The sequence below is a fragment of the Micropterus salmoides genome, unplaced genomic scaffold (assembly GCF_014851395.1).
Source record: "Micropterus salmoides isolate LMB-PRFRI ecotype aquatic unplaced genomic scaffold, ASM1485139v1 Ms_hic_scaffold_2, whole genome shotgun sequence".
In the NCBI taxonomy this organism is placed as follows: Eukaryota; Metazoa; Chordata; class Actinopteri; order Centrarchiformes; family Centrarchidae; genus Micropterus; species Micropterus salmoides.
In genome coordinates this window covers 54613419-54626518 of record NW_024041150.1, presented here as the reverse complement: position 1 = coordinate 54626518, position 13100 = coordinate 54613419, and the positions used below count along the sequence as shown (strand labels likewise).

Sequence of the window (13100 nt, the reverse complement as noted above, 5' to 3'; positions counted from 1 at the left end):
GGTTCGTACCGTGTAAGTTACCAACTTAGTTACCTCCGTAGTTCCAACTAGGGTTTTAGGAAACAGTTGCGTCGCAACTGCAAAGTTCCAACCAAGGAAGTTGCTACCGCAGTCAGCAACGATGCTTTTGGGAAACACACCCCTGTTCAAGATGATTAAAACCACCAAAACATTTGTTTATTTGATGACTTTTCACAGTGATGAACTTTACTCTTGTTTTCTTTCTCTCGCAATATCTCTGACATCTAAACCAGCAACAACAACAACAACAACAACAACTAAACCAGCAACAACAACAACAACAACAACAACAACAACAACTGAAAATACACAATCAACAACCAATGATACTTCAACAAAACTACAAGGTAGTAACTCATCTTTCTCTGGAGTCTCTCTGTCTTCCTGTACTGAACTTCATTATTTAATTCATGTTTTTTGTTTGTTGTACAGGTTTAGTTTTTGGTGTTTTTTATGGCAAAAGATAAAAGCTTCTTTATTTAGGTCACATTTTTAGAAAAGACAAAACTGGCCAATCATCATAGTAAAATACAGAAAATAGGAAGTGATCAAGAAATTATTATTCATTAATTTATTTAGGGCTGACCCCACATAGTCAAAGGTTTGATGCTTCGATGGGCGGAGTCTGATTTGACTGTCAATCTCACAGTTGAAACTTCGCATCAAAATGAGCTCTGCGGTAGTGGCAGAGAGATGGAGCCCCTGCGTCCCCGCTATTGTGCCAAGTTGTCCGCACCTCGCGGGACTTTCGGATCATTTATCACTATTGATAAACCACACAAAGAATATTATCCATCCATCATCAACCGCTTATCCTGCGTACAGGGTCGCGGGGAAAGAATATATATTATTTTTAAATATTACTTGAAATAGACCGTAAGGAACCGCAACGTGCATGCATTTGTAGGCCGCACGGCACGCATGAAAAACTCTGCATAAGACCGGTGAAAGGCCGGCGAGCAGAGCTGAGAGGAAATGATCAACAGCAAGCCTCAGTTTATCTGTAACGTTAAATGTACAATGTAAGTTACACTGACTAATGATGATAGAGGCTGCAATCCCCCACAATCGCCGTGCACAAACACACACTGATTCCACTATCAGTCGACTTTGGGCAAGACTTGACAATTCTGATTGGACCATGTCAATCGTTAGTTGGGGACAGCCCTAAATTCATTATTGATTCTCTCTCTCTCAATTTTCAAATTTCAGTTTTCAAAGTGGCTTGATTGGCATGAAAGAATAATGTTCATATTACCAAAGCAACAGTAAAAGAAAACAAACAAAGAACCATAACAATAATAACATTGTCGCTATAGTAACGGTGTGATGGTTTCATATTTGTGTTCCTCTGGTTGTCTTCAGGTTTTGACATGTACGTGTATATTTAGCTGCAACTATGTCACATCTTTGTGTTTCACCTAGTAGGTATGGAAGTTTTCCTTTATAGGTTTCAGTAATTTGTAGTTTTCTCTTAGATCTTTGTGTTTTTCACATGTTGTGAGGAAGTGTTGTTCATTTTCTATTTCCTGTGGTGTACAAAGTGAGCAGATCCTTTCCTCTCTAGGAAGCCAGGTTTGTCTCTGGCGGCCGTCTCGATGGCCAGGTTCTGATCACTGAGTCTGTACGTGATTGTAGAATTTGGTAGCTCTTTATTGGATTTGGATCACTGAGTATTGGCCTAGTATGAAAAGATTCAGTTGGGTGTTTCTCCCATTTTACAAACCTAGACCTGAGTGGACCCCATATTTACCTCCCATAAAGGGAAGTTGGTTCCAGGACCGATTTGAAAATCTTTAGCCAGATCTTTATTGGTATATCATTTTTTATATTTCTTCAGATGGCATAGAAAGCTCTCCTTGCTTTGTCCCACAGATCTTTCACAGCCATGTTGAAGTTTCCTGTTGTGCTCATGAGCCCAGATATGTGTAATTTTATAGATGTTGTGTCTAAATATAATTTGTGCTTGTTTCCTTGATGTCTGTATCGTTTTTGGAAGACCATGATCTTTGTCTTTTTGAGGTTTACTGTCAGGGCCCAGGTGAGACAGAATTCATGCAGGATATTTAGCTGCTGCTGGAGTCCTTATTTATGTTGGGGATAGAAGGATGAAGTCATCTGCAAATAGAAGGCATTTAATCTGTGTGTCATGCAGTGTGAGGCCAGGTGTTGCAGATTTTTCTAGATTATTTGAGCCCGTTCTCGTCTCAGGGCGTCCAATACCGACGCTTTCAGAAAAAATGACAAAGCATAGTTATTTGGGAGACGCTCCGGGTGCGTCTCTATGAGTAGCTCCCTGATATCCGGATCTGTATGAGACGCTCTGGGGCATCTCGTACATACTAGAAGTGCTAGCTAGATAGCTACGTTCAAGTTAAAGGTGTTGACGGGCCCCTGAAGCCCCCTACCCTTACCATAACCATCAGAAATGTTTGAGCCTAAACCTAAGTCACTGACTTTATGCATGTCGACCAGCTAAAGTGCAATTTATACTTCTGCAACAAATCGGCAGCGTAGCCCCGTACCCTATGCCGTTGCCTTCTCTGTAGCCTGACGTGCATCTCCTCAAAAATGTAACTACACGTCGAGGCGACACGGACAGTAAGCACTGTGATTGGTCGGCTGGGTAGCCTCGTAATGCCGCCGAGCTGATCGTAAGTGACCCGTGCTTTGGTGTACATTTTACTAGCCGCCAAACCAATGCCTGCCACATGGTGGATCAATATATTTGACCCTCACAATCTGGCGAATGTGATCCAATCCTGTCAACAACATTTTAAGTCTACAACAGCCGCACATATACAAATTTACCCCCATTCACGTTAGCGGAGGGCTAAGCCGGAAGTTAGCCTGCTCGGCCGGCAAAGATCAACACAGTGGACACTGTGGCGCTACCGCCTACAGCTGTGCACATCGGCCGCAATGTGCACAGCTGTATGGTTAGCTGCCAACGTCAAATAATTAAGCTTTGTCACGTTGTCTCACAGCGTTGGTAATGACGCACTGAGATGAGAACGTGTTGGTGCTTTGGGTTTTATACATATATTGAAGACAGTTAGAATGCATTGGTTTTATGATGTCATATGTTTTCCCTCCAACAACACACTCAATAAGTTTAAAGAATAAGCCATCTCTCTCTCTCTCTCTCTCTCTCTCTCTCTCTCTCTCTCTCTCTCTCTCTCTCTCTCTCTCCTCTTCTGAGTCAAAAGTATGAATATCAGAGTGACACTCGGCTGTGGGTGGAGATATTCTCTTATTCAGTCAGACGTGTTCACACAACACAAAATAACAAAATCACCAATAAGATGTCCTGTTTTATTGTCTTTCCAGGTTGGTGGTGGTTTGTTGCAGTTGCAGCTCTCTTAATAACTGTTGTTATTGTTGTTGCTCTCATCAGATGGAAGAAAACTAAAGGTGAGAGCAACCACAGATATTATAAACAAGAAGTTTTGATGAACCTGGATTTTTATTGTTGAAGCTAAAGTCGACTCTCTTTTGTCTCTTCAGGAAAAAAAACCCAGATGGATGAAAACACTGTGAGTTTTGCGGCTGAGTAATCAAATGTTTCTACAGTTATGACAGAGCTGAATCAGCTGCTCTCTGACAGAGTCATCCAAATCTAAACAGCCTTCACAGAGCCAGTGTTTGACCACATGGAAGTAGACTCTGTTTGTTTGTTGTTTTCAGGGACGGAGCTTAAACCCTGCAGTGAGTCCAGAAAGCAGTCAGGACACGGTGAGATCTCACACTACACCCAGGACAAAGTTACACTCACTGTTTTTAGATTTGTTGTTCAAAATGTAGCTCTATGAGACACACAGTGACTCTTGAATCTAAGTTCTTTCTGCAAGAGAAGAAGTGGGGAGTCTGATGATGCAGCTGGACGACACCAGAACAGACCAGAACACAATCAAGTCCACATGTTACTGAGCAGCCATTATGTTGTCTTCTCTGTGTAGGCTGATCCTGAAGATGGTGTTTCCTACGCCTCCATCAGCTACACCAGGAAGACCAACAGTAAAGGCCGGGTAAGCTGTCCGATTGGTTCTAGTGATGATGGCAGTGAATGAAAACACTTCTCTCATTTAATGTTGTGTAATTTCTGTGTTGTGCTGTTTGTCTCTTTTCCAGGTTCTGGGTAAAGATGGTGATGATGAAGATGATGCAGTGACCTACAGCAGCGTGAAAGCTTCCTCTTCTTCTGCTGGAGCCTCAGCTGATCCCAGCGACCTCTACGCCACCGTCAACTAACCAAACAAATAAGAGACCACAGTGTAGTTACAGCTCATATCATTACAGGTAATTTACACTGAGAACTGATAAATGTTTTACTATTTGAATTATTTTATGATAATATATGGGACATTTAGCTTGATGAACTTGCTGTCAGGCACTTTAATGTGCTAGTGCTGTGTTGTAGTTAAACATGTATTAGTTTTTACTGTTATTTCTGTATCTGCTGTTATTGTTTGATATGCAGTCATTTTAACACCTATATTTCTGTAGAGGTTTAACACCTCCAGAGCTCTTTGCACCTTCTTCTTCTTCGTCTGCCTTTCATGTGGTGAAACGGGTCATTGTCACAAATACAAAGTGTGAACTTGAGGCTCAGTGTGAATCTAAATATAGTTTATTCTAACTGTCATGTTTCAGAGGAAACTGGCAGTGGTGAAGCCGTTCCTACGAGTCAGAGACAGGAAATATAAAGACCAAGTTCAGTTTTACTTGATCCAGGCAGGCAGAGTCAGAACAGCAGGTAATAATGCTGCATTTGACACATGAAGTTGGATTTTCCCAGTTTCCAGTCGTAAATTCCAACTTGAACGCCCCCTTAAGGAGACAGAGTGTTACACACTTCTCTGCGCTTCCATTTCAGCTTTTACCAAAACTTCATAGTGACGGCGTCTGCCCCCCGACCATTTAAATAAATTAAATCAAAGATAAACTGAAGAGGAGCTGTGCATAAAACCCTAATAAAAGTTAAAACCACTGCTGTAATAGTATAAAAGAAATTAAAGGTGTAAATGTATAAATAAATAACAGAATATGATGCAGTATTTAGCTGCAATTTTTGGACAATGCACATTTGTTTTTTCTATATTTAAATTGCAAATAAACGTTTCTCAAAGCATTTTTATTTGTTAGTTCACATTTCTTGGTGCAAGCTATTTTTCAGAACATTATTAACAAATGCTCTCAAAAAGTGATGTGGACAAAATCAGCCATTTCAAAATGTGGTGGGGACACATGTCCCCAGTGTAAATGACATGTTGATTCCACATTCAGACTTAAGAGCACATGAACACAGAAAAACTCAGAAGAATGACTTCACAACTCGGGAAATGGGACGATCTGAGTTTTAGTTACACACTAGATGAAACTAAAACTTAAGTGTTTTTATCTGCTTTAAAACACGTCTGGTTGTTAGACCGGTTCAGAAGCAGCTCTGCATGACGACTGTTGGAGCCTTTAGATCTTTTTCACAGCAGACGTGTTTAATTGTCAGGACTCTGAAACTGAAGCAGCTAAATGGAATCCAGCCATCATTAATTGTTCAATTTAAATCTGTTTTCCTGCTGTGCTGTGTCAAAATGTCTTGTATGAAAAAAACAGATGTGTGTGTTTTGGTCAGGTTAGTATTGAATCTGGATATTTTCCCCTTCAGGCCAGTAGGGGCTGATTAATGTTATTGTGCAGGTCCTGACTGGGACATAATATAATGCTCCTGAACACTGAGTTGTTTTAGATCGAGGGAAGTTTCATCAACTGCAACAAGTCAAACTTTAAGTTCTCTGCATCTCACACTGTGAAATCATCTGTGTTTGTTTACTGAAGCCATCAGTTAGCAGCAAGCCAGTAGGACTGTCAACAAATCCCACGAAAAGTACTATTAAAACCAGTCAGTGACCTTCACTGCTGCACTGGGTGACACGTTCTGAAGAAAACAACATTTATCTTAACCAACAATCTTCACACGTCAACTTCCTCTTCTTCTTCTTTTAAGGAGATGAAACTCGTCATTGTCACAAATACACCGGACTGAACAAACTGTGAACTTGAGCCTTAATATAGTTTGTTTGTTTCAGTGTTAGTTTGGCTCAGTGCAGAAACATATTCCTTTGTCTCGTGATCAGTGACTTTGTCGTATGTGTTTGTAGATGGTGGATCTTTGTCAGGCTGCTGTGACCTCTGACCTCTGACATCTTTACTGTTGGCTGCATCTCATACTGCTGATCAATAATTTGGGGTCTCCGTCAGTCACTGTGGGTGAGAGATGTTACGACCCCTCCCCCTTCCTGCTTCCTTCTCCTGCAGGAGGCTGCAGGCAGGGAGGCTGATTGGGCAATCACCTGTACAGCTCTCTTCAGAGCTTATTTAGCCAGGACTGATCAGTCTTTTGTTCTCTCTCCTCCTAAGTCAGCGTCTGACTGGGTTTGTTTTGTGTCTTTTTGGTTTATCCTGACCACACACACACACACACACACACACACACACACACACACACACACTTACTGTTTTATTTATTTATTTTATTTTTATATATTTTTTGTTTTTTAAACACACACTCACACACACACACACATACACACACACACGCTTACTATTTTATTTATTTTTAATATATTTTTATTTTTTAACACACACACATGCTTACCGTTTGATTTATTTATTTAATTAAATTTTTTTATATCTATATGTATTTTGTTTAAACACACACACGCTTACTGTTTTATTTATTTATTTTATTTTTAATATATTTTTTGCTTTTTAAACACACACACGCTTACTGTTTTATTTATTTTAATATATTTTTTGCTTTTTAAACACACACACGCTTACCGTTTTATTTATTTTGTTTTAATAAATTTATATATATATATATATTTTAAACACACACGCTTACTGTTTTATTCATTTATTTTATTTTTATTTTTTAACACACACACACACACACGCTTACCATTTTCCTTCTTTATTTTATTTTAATTTTTAATACACATATATTTTTTAAAACACACACACGCTTACTGTTTTTGTATTTATTTTATTTTTAATATATTTTTTGCTTTTTAAACACACACACACACAACACACACATGCTTGCCATTTTATTTATTTATTTTATTTTAATAAATTTTTATATATATATATATATATTTTAACACACACGCTTACTGTTTTATTTATTTATTTTATTTTAATATATTTTTATTTTTTAACACACACACGCTTAATGTTTTATTTATTTATTTTATTTTTAATATATTTTAATTTGTAACACACACACACACGCTTACTGTTTTATTTATTTACTTATTTTTTTTAAATATATTTTTTGCTTTTTAAACACACACATACACACACACGCTTATTATTTTATTTTATTTTTAATATATATTTTTAACATATAACACACATTCTTACCGTTTTATTTATTTATTTAATTAAAATTTTTAATATCTATATGTATTTTGTTTAAATACACACACATATTTTTAATATATTTTTAGTTTTTTAATAACACACACGCACACATACACACACACGCTTACTATTTTATTTATTTTATTTTAATATATTTTTATTTTTTTAACACACACCTGAAATATTTCTCTGTGATTTATTTATCTGGTAACCAGAGACTACCTGATAACAACACAGTGACCTACCGCAGCGTGAAAGCTTCCTCTTCTTCTGCTGGAGCCTCAGCTGATCCCAGCGACCTCTACGCCACCGTCAACTAACCAAACAAATAAGAGACCACAGTGTAGTTACAGCTCATATCATTACAGGTAATTTACACTGAGAACTGATAAATGTTTTATTATTTGAATTATTTTATGATAATATATGGGACATTTAGCTTGATGAACTTGCTGTCAGGCACTTTAATGTGCTAGTGCTGTGTTGTAGTTAAACATGTATTAGTTTTTACTGATATTTCTGTATCAGCTGTTATTGTTTGATATGCAGTCATTTTAACATCTATATCTCTGTTGAGGTTTAACACCTCCAGAGCTCTTCACACCTTCAACAACTTCTTCTTCCTTTCATGTGGTGAAACGGGTCATTGACACAAATACAGTGTGAACTTTTTGTGACAATGCTAAATGGTAAGTAAAGGCTGTTAAATGCTTCCTTTCTTAGCTCCTTTAGCAAAGGCTACACTGGACAGTTCTTTATGAAAGGAAAGGAGATAATGCTTTCCCACAATTCCTTGCAACAGCAGCCTTTAGAGCGACTCACCATTAGTTTCACCACGATAGACACCCATAAATGTACAGGAGCATCTAAAAAATTACAATATCTTAGAAAAGTTTATTTGAACTGAACCAGACTGAGAGATTAAAGGATCAGGAAACATTTGCAGGTGTTTTGAATTGATTCTCAGGTAAATTTTTATATATTATATTTATAACTTTAATTATAATTATGAATTTAAAAAACTGAGATGCACCTGTAGAAACAACAGAGCATCTATTTAACAAATGTATAAAAATATCAAAAGCACCCATCCCAGGAAACTCTATATTTATGTTTGAGTATAATTCACTCAACTTTCTCTACTTGTATATTAATTTTGTTATTATATTGTGTCAGCATTTTAATCCTTTTTGTTTTTTCAGCAGTATCTATGTTGTTGTTACTTCCTATGAGCAGCCTAACTGATGGTTAAATGTACCAAATGAAACATCCTTTCTTAGGAGGTGTGATTCTGTGTTGGACAGGAAACCTTTTGAAGTGAGCAGCATTGAGTTTGTCACTGTACTCATCTTCCGCGTGTTATAAATAAAGTTGGTTAAAAAGAAGCTGATGTAAGTGCAGCCTGGTTCTCTGAGCACCGCGGTTGTCTTTTATGAATTCTCCTTCACATCTTTCCTTGACCTCATGACGTTTTCCATCAAAGTCAAGGAAAAGTGTTTAGGAAAGGACAGAGGATGGATTTTTTTTACCATTACAATGTTTGTATTTAATGTCTCATGGTTTTATGTTATGTTGTGAGGACAAACATGACCACAGTTTCCAGGTTCAGTTCGTCCACAGACACATTTTAAATCTCCAAACATGCTGAACAAAGAACAGCCTGAAGATTATTGAAATAATTATTGACTTTCTCCCGTTCTGTGTGTCTGTAATTATAATTGTCAGGACCAATTAGAGTTTGAGACCTTGGGAGTGAGGACGTTTTGTCTGTTCCTCACTTTGGGACAGACCTTTAAAAGAGTGTTTTAGGTTGAAGATTAAATAAAGTTTAAGTTCAATGAAGGTTTGGGTCATTTAGTTGTGATGGTTAAGAGTTAGGGACAAAGCTATACTGTGAGAGACAGAGAGAGCTCTCTGCTGGCTGTTGACTCCAGAGCGCCATCGTGAGGTCAGTCTGTGTTTCTGTTTCTTTTGTTTTTAATTCAAAGAAATCTCAACATCTACTGAACAGACTGATATTTTTGCACTTGAATTTAAATACTTCCAGTAGTGGAGTGTAACTAAGTACATTTACAAGTTCATACAAAGATGATCTAGTTAGTAATCCATTATGCTTCCTCATCTCTGTTGGGTCTGTGGTCACCTTTCCATCAGGGAGGCGGAGACACACCATTTGTTTTTTCAAAACTGACTTCTCTAAATTAAAGAAGGTGGATTGTGCATCTACAGGTGCATCTCAAAATTTGAATATCTTGCACAATTTTTATTTTCATGATTTAAGTCAAAAAGTGGAACTTTCTTGAGTCAATCACAAATTTTAAATTCCTTCTCTAACTTTTATTTTTAGACTAGATTTAAGTAACATTTTCACAACATTTTACATAATATTTGTTAAATTTGTTCTTAATGTTTTTCTTTATTGAAACAATGAACAAAAAAATGAGGCAACTGTTTCATTTAACAACCCATTTATTTTTCTTAAGTGAAGAAATAATTTTCTCAATAAAACATTTTCCAGCAAGTTTGCATGACAATACAACAAGGTATAGTTCACCCTAAGACTCATTTTGTTATCAATTACTCACCCTTTTGTCAATAGAAGGATTGGTGAAGTTTTGTTAACATCCGTGTTCTTCTGCGAGTTTGAGACACGTTTTTTCTTCCACTCAACTGCAGTGAGCGGTATCTTAGCTTCAAACGTCCAAAAATACATCAATAATCAATAAAATGTCTCCATGCTGCTTGTCTGAGTGTCCTGTAGCTCACACATGCCAAGACGTTTGTAAAAAACATTACAAACGTGTGTTCAGCTTAGTTTGCTCTGCTGCTCGTCCCATGCGTGCTCCTTCCAACGCCACACACTACTAGTAACACTACTAACTTTCCATCCTAAACATTTGAAATAATTTCACTAAGTTTAGGAAGTTTAGAAATTTTGTCTTTGAATCATACAAAAAGGAGAAGACTGCCAACTGAGGAGGAAAGAGGAAGCGTTCAATCACATCCCCAATACAACTCTATTCCCACTCATGCACTGTGTAATAAGCCATATAGTTTAATTACAACTATGAAAATATCTATTTGCCATCTCCAATTGAAAGAACCACCAGAATGCACTTACAATAAAGACGACTTATTGAAAGGATGCATTTTGTTTCTTTTATTGAGTTGTTATAAAACACAATGATCAGCCTTCGGTATCCAACACACTTGATTCTGTCAGTTTTTATTTGTTTTTGCTTTTCATGCATTATACAAAATTTCATCAAGCAATTTACAATTTTATCGTTCAAGTAAACTTATTGATTGTTTAAATACATAATTTGGTAAATTTAGATAAAAATTTGGTTCTTTTTATCGTATCGATACTGGGCTGGACCCGAATATTCGACCGCTGGGTACAGATTCGATTTTCAATTATGAGATTCGATTACTGAGGGTTTTTTCCGCGCGCCTGACCTTCGCCGACAGCAGTGAACGTAACGCTCCAGTTCACAAAGGGAACACGAAATGAAGCCCTCAGCTGTGTGGGAGCACTTTAAACTGAATGATGACAGCAGTAGTGTGGAAGTTATGGTGTTTATTGATTTTACAATTGCTTAATTTCATTACAGATCAAAACAGTCAAATTTCCTACATTTTAAAATCAATCAGTATCAAACTGTAGGCTGGAAACAAACAGCAACACAATGAACGCATTTAAATAAGCCTAATTATATTAGGCCGATTGTAGAAGTTTAGTCACTATGAAAAAAGTTAAGTGAATTTTGCATAATAACGTGTTAGATTTAGTTCCGCTACCGGAAACACCGCTCATCCCGTGCACTCTCCGCCTGGACTTCATACAAAACTATGATATCCTGGATCTGCATTGGTTGGTCCTCTGAGGGCATTACTCTTAACTGCTTCAAAGTAACTGTATGCATTGAAACTTTAACTCTACCTTTCCTAAACTATCGGTTGGGACCCAAAGTGAAATGTCAATTTTGTGAATTTATTTTCCTCAGTTCAGCTCAGGTGCGTCTCTCTCTACCTCTATTTTTTACCCTCTCTCCATTTCTCTCCCTGACTCTCACAGACTCAAACACAAAAACCTTTTTTGTTCTCATGTAAACAATTAAATGTGACTAATTTCAATGTTCAGTTTCCTATGTCTGCGGGAGGCGAAGGTTGAATATATGTTTGAGCTGAAGGTGCAGTTTTTGAATACACATGCAACAACTTCAAATCTCCTCAAATGGCTTCCAAGATATTCAAAATATTGCCTCTCTGAATAAAAACAAGCGGAAAATTTTGAATCTGGAAAATACAGACAGAAATAAATCAAACCTCATCTGAACTAGATTTTCATATCAGCATAAAAGTCAGCTTAAAACTAAGAATGAGAGGTGCATAGGGTTTTAGATTTACCTTACATTAGCCGTTCAAATCAGATTTTGTAGCAGGAGAACGTTTCCGGTGGAGGCTGTAAAATACAAAGAAATCTATTAATGCATCGTACTCAAAGCTACTTTAATGCCAGGCATAATGGAGAATCATCAGATTGTCCTTTCAACTTTTGTATGCATTACATTTTATACACATATATAACACATAACTTCATAAATCAAAATATATTCTGCTTCATTTTAATTTGGAATAGTATGTATATTCTGTGATGACGGTAAACCTCTTACAACTTCTGAAGTGCGAAGCACTACACAATATTTGAATAGCTAGATGGCTTTGCTTGTGACAGAGCTTGTTGTAGTTGCTGCTTGAGAGGGCACTGTCAAATGTAGACTTTTGTTGCTTTGGGCTTAAGGACAAACACACAAAGACAAAATACTACATTAAAACTACAGAATCATGTAACCAAAATTAACTGTACCACTGTCAAACCAATGTATTTTTGATAATATGCTGTCAAAATATCTGAAAATATGACTCTGATCTTAAAATTACACATCTTTCATACAGAATCGGAACCATTTCCACATGTAAAATCTTAAATTAAGAAAATCCTGCATTTTTGCCACTGTGATTCTGTTCCTCTCCTGAAAAAGGCAGTAGAGCATTGCTGGTCTAGATTCACGTTGTTGAGAGAGAGCTGTGTCATATGTATCAAGAATAATGCAGAATCAAAATTTAAACAGTGTAAACAGAATCAGAAAAGAGAACAATGAGGCTTCATATCAAATTATGAGCAAAATATAGAAATAAAGAGATCCAAATAAGATGATGGTCCTTAGGAAGCATGTGGAAGCAAATTATCACAGCAAATGTTTTTGGATAGATCATTTTATTTTGTCAAATTCCCACAAATTAATCTGAATTTCAGATACTTAAGGCTAAACTCAAAAAGCAAAATTTCAACAAGTGGTGCTTCTTTTTAGTTTAAATATGACACATAAAAAGCATTTTCATATATGGAATAAAATATACAGCAACTAGAGTTGAGCCAGATACTCGGCTGAAACGAGTATCCGGTACGGATAAAGCACTTTTGCCGAGTAACACGAGTCAGTATCTGTGCTCGGATTGGATAAAAATCCTCATTGGGTAGCTGACTGTGTCTGCGTTCTGTGATAGGCTAGTCACAGCGCCCCTACAGATTTATTGTGTCCCGCTCTGCTCACTCACACACAGAACACTGAGAAGAGAACAGCTCTCTC

General features: G+C 37.1%; 2 long non-coding RNA genes across 2 annotated transcripts; both read left to right on the top strand.

The window, feature by feature from the left end:
* Nucleotides 1-317: 317 nt before the first annotated feature.
* Nucleotides 318-3558, top strand: LOC119912825. The gene is made up of 3 exons (XR_005446276.1): nucleotides 318-368; nucleotides 3352-3435; nucleotides 3529-3558. It is a non-coding gene; the product is annotated as an uncharacterized LOC119912825 (long non-coding RNA).
* A 157-nt stretch (nucleotides 3559-3715) lies between these two features.
* On the top strand, nucleotides 3716-4194 carry LOC119912760. The gene is made up of 3 exons (XR_005446213.1): nucleotides 3716-3756; nucleotides 3981-4049; nucleotides 4153-4194. It is a non-coding gene; the product is annotated as an uncharacterized LOC119912760 (long non-coding RNA).
* The last annotated feature ends 8906 nt before the right edge of the window (nucleotides 4195-13100 follow it).